Below are 4,794 nucleotides of genomic sequence, written 5' to 3'. Positions count from 1 at the left end.
TCCTTGATAATATTTACTTTAGCAGAGATAGATAAAAAGATAGATAGGTAGATAGATAGATCAATTGACCCTGAATGAGAAGGGGAGTTTTGATATACTCTTAATTCATCTAGTTAATAATTAAATACTGTAAGTGCCAATTTGATAGTGCACTGACTTCCTTCCTTGCTCGTTGATTAATCTCAAAGGATCATTGTGATATCCAGACTTCTGCCCCTAAACAAAGACAGTAGTCAGAGCAGCTCTTAATATCAGCAGTCAACCTGAGCATTAGCCTGGACCCTGTAAATAGGTATTTATGCATATTTTTGCTAAGGATGAAAAGATCAAATGCATTGTGATTGTATGTTGATCTGATTCCCTGTTTCACAGCACAGCCCTTTAACTCCTCAGGGCTGCTGGGCCCCTCCTGCTAGCCTTGGAGTCAGGAAAACAGTAATAATCCCTTCTCACTCCCTGGGTGGGCTTTGGAGAACTGAGAAGGGCTGGCCCCAGAAGTCATTTTAATCGACACTAGCTTAGCTTTTGAATAACTTTTCCAAGTTGTTAATTGGTATTGTGTGTTTTCAGTGACTTGGGCATTGGAGAGAACTTATCTTGATTTCTGGGCCCAAATTCTGGAAACTCAGTTGCTATGTGTAGTTTTCAGCATTTTCTTTCACTTTTCTGAGCTTCATTCTGTCATCAGTAAAATGGGGGATACTTTATAAGTTGTTATGAGTATTTTGCAAGCTTTGACACATAAAAATGCTATCTTTCATTTGGGTTTTCCCAAAGTAGCCCCCAAGATAAGGACTTGGGTTCAGGTAGTTTATTTGGAAGGTGGTGTCAAGAAGCAGGAGAAGGGGAGTGGGGAGAATAAGATAAGGAAGGAAGAAAAACCAATAAGGACCTGCTAATGAGTAAATTACCGCCGTGAGCAAATTTGGCTTGACTCCACCAGGGGACCCTGGAGATACTACATGGAACATGGTTCAAATCGTGACACCAGAGGAAAGGGAATCTGGGCATTTATCCATTGGTTCCCAACCTCCATGGTTGAGGCTGCCCCAGGGGCTGTTATTTCCCATGCCCCACCATGGCCATTCTGGGTTACCTTTGTGCATTTGTGCCCTGTGGTCCTGGAGTAAGCCTGAAGGCACAGAAGAGGAAAGACAAGTGCAGGTGCTTGAGGTGGGAAGCTGACAGCATGCCAGGAACTGTCCACAGGGGCAGGGGAACTCTGGTATACTAAGACAATGTGTGGGGGGGCATCCATGGTGACTGCCATGGGCTTAAAACAGTATCTGGTGCACTATGAATGCTTGGTATACTATAGTGAACACAGTTTTAAATGTCCAATATCCCCTCATTTGGGGATCTATCCCTCTGTCACTTGATGTGGTTCTCTAGGGTTGTCAATCAGGGAGCTAGCTCCTACCATGACCAGGTGCAGAGGTGGTCACATGACTCAGGCTACCCAATCAGAATAGCCATTTTTCTGCTTCAGTGTTTGATTTAGGATGGACATGCGATCTAAGCTGGGCTAATTAGAGTCTTCCTGAGAGCACCTTGATTTATACCAGAGCTAGTGGAGAGGAAGTTCTCTCTTTTCTGTGGGTTGGGGAGAAGGAGGTAGGAAGTGTGGGAAGGTAGTGGGAGTGACCACCTTGCCAGGAGGATGTTAATTTGGAACCAGGGACCCCCATCTTTCCCAGCTGCTGGAAAGAAACCTTTCTGCATTGGGGAGTCCTGGGTTCTAGACAGGATTCCTCTACTTTCTAGCTGGGTAAACACGGGCAGGCCACCTAACTTCTCTGAAATTCAGTGTCCTTAACTGTAAGTGGGTCTGATGTCTGATTTTCAAGGTATTGTTTTGGTTCACTAACATTTACTGAAGATTTGCCGTTTGCCAGAAATGTTACACATACCCTCACCAAAAGCTGGTGCCATAGTAGTGACTTCTAGGCACATCAGGCAGTGAGGCCTGGTGTGGTAACACTGTCAGGTTTGACTCCCAGCTCTGATAGATGGTGATTTATTTTCTGGGGACCTCCACGGACAAGCTTCCCAGCTCCTCAGAAAAGCCTGCCACACCAACCCCTCTTGGTTTCCCATTCCTGAAAGGGAGAGGTGAGCCTTTCCTCCCGCTCATGCCAATGTAGTGGTCACCTTACCTGATGACCAAATAGACTATGGTTGGACTTTGGAGGACTAGCCCCAAAACTATTATTCCAATATGGTCCATCTATATGTTCCACCTGCCCAAAATGGACCAAGTAAAATGGTGAAGTTCATTTTGGGAAGACTTCTCATGGTCATTCTCCAGTAGTCCCTTAATTAATCCCTTTGCTTTCAGTACAAAATCCAGAAGCCTTGAAGGGACATTTTTGGATGCCAGTCTTCCTAAATTTTGTTTCTTCCCTTGATACATGCAATAGCTAAATGGACCATTCCATTGACCTACCTTGTACTTCCCTACTGGTGTGCTTAAATATAGGTACTTCTCCTAGACAGCTCCTCTGACCTGCTCAGAGTTTTCATCAATTAAGCCATTCTACATTTCACCCAAATAAGCTCTCAATTCCAAGCAGGCTCTACAAATAGATTGCCATTTGCACAAGAGATAAAACTTACTGTTATCACAACATTACACTATAAGATCCTAGATGGCAGAGGCTATGTATTTCTTATTTTTCCTACTAAGACACTAACAACACTGTGTAGGAAACATGCTAGATATTGGATCACTGTTTGTTGAATGAATGAGAAAAATTTGTTTTGAAAGCATTCACCGTCTGGCTTCCAGTCTGGAAATGGTGGGTCATGGTTTCAATCCGGTTATATATACACTGTTACATTCGATCTCCATAACAATTCTAGGAAATAACAGAATGATCATCCCCATTTTAGTAAAGGAAAACTCAAATGCCAAGCAATTTGCCCAAATTTGATCCCTGATTTGCAAGATTCCAAGGCGGATGCACTGCACATGTGTGAGTGCATATGCCTGTGTGATGTTGAGGTTTCAGTTGCTCCTGTCTGAGTCACTCCTTTGTTTGGGTGTTTGGGTGCCAATCTGAATAACTCATGGGGCATATTTCCCAGCATCTTTGCTTGGCTGCTAATTGGAGCGCTGCTAATTCTGCTCACGGCAGAGAATGCAAAAACGCTTATGCCTCAGACAGTCTAGGCTGCTCTAACAAAGTATCATCAACTCAGTGGCTTACCAACAACAGAAATTTATTTCTTATAGTCGACTCTAAGGCCTAGAAGCCCAAGACCAGAGTGCCAGAATAGTCAAATTCTCATAAGGGCCTGCCTTCTGCTGGGCCCATCTCTCACTGTGTCCTCACTGTGTCCTCAGACAGGAAGCAAACTCTCTCATGACTTTTACAGGGGCATTAATCCCACTCAGGAGGGCTCTACCCTCAGGGCCTTATCTTATCCTGATTACCTCCTAATATCCACCTCCTAATACCATCACATGGTGGGTGTTCAGAATTTAACATATGAATTGGGTGGGTGGACATTCAGTTCTTAACAATTTATTTTTTCTCCCACAAGCAAATCTAGATGTGAAATATAGTGATCTATCTTTTCTCCATTGTTATAAAAAGGAGGAAAGCTACTGAGTATTTGTCAATCATCTGAAAGGGAGCTAATGTTTATCGATGGTTACCATGTACAAGGCATAATGCTGTGTGCTTTAAGGACATTATTCTCTTGAACAGCACCCACTCATCTTAAAATACTTTATTCAAGTATCACTTTCTTGCATGTACGCTGTAACTTGCATTCCCTTCCATCATGGAACTAACCCAATTGACCCCCTTCTACTTTGGGGTCCCCTCTGCCCTTTAACATTGCCTCGCTGGAGTCAGTGTTGCACATATTGGTGTCTGTTTCTGCCTTTCTTCTAGTCTATTGGTGCAGAACGGAAGCCACTAGTCACAGTGCTGCTGAGCATTTGAAGTGTCCAGTTCAAATTGAGATGTGCTGTGAGTGTAAAATGCACGTCAGGTTTGGAAGTCTTAGTATGAAAAATAGAATATAAAATATCTCATTAGTAACCTCTATGTTGAAATACTAACATGCTGTTTATATTAGGCTATATAAAGTATTTTTAAAATTAAATTTCCTTGCTTGATATCTAACTCCAGAACACCTGTAGGCCCCTCTCATGGCCCTCTTTCCACGAAACCCTGCATTTACTCCTAGTATTTGCCTCCACACCCCAAGCTTTCCATCACACCATTGTACATCCTTCTTCCTTTCCAGCCAACCCAAGATTATCAGGTTGACATTCAAAGATCTCCAAACCTGAGACTCACTTCCCATCATGCATGTCTCCTCCCCTTAAACCCCGCACACGTGTATTTCAGCTACACTTTTCTACTCTCCATTCTTCCAATGTGCCCTTCAAAAGTTCTCACCTCTTTACTATTGCACAAATGTTTTGCCATGCCCTAAATGACTTTTGAAAAGTTTACCTCCATTACTACCGTGACCTGATCCACACTGCTGAAAAGAATTTATTTCCAACTGCTGGACCTCTTACCTGTTCCTCAGGTTATAAGTGAATATGTGGGCTTTAGTTTAGGCTCCAGTGTTTGCTGCTGGCCTGTGTTTAATGTGAGGCCATGAGATGTACATGGAGCGCATGAACATTAAGTGAGAATGTCAGAGAAAACCCTGTGTGCAGGGACTTTGTCAGCATTTCACTGACAATACGACTAACTTTTCTGCTTTGCAAACTGAGCTCGATACATGTGGCATTTGGTTGACATGGGACTAGCTCTATGCTTTTGGCTT

Source organism: Myotis davidii, unplaced genomic scaffold (genome assembly GCF_000327345.1).
Source record: "Myotis davidii unplaced genomic scaffold, ASM32734v1 scaffold391, whole genome shotgun sequence".
Taxonomy (NCBI): Eukaryota; Metazoa; Chordata; class Mammalia; order Chiroptera; family Vespertilionidae; genus Myotis; species Myotis davidii.
This window is presented reverse-complemented; position numbering follows the sequence as displayed.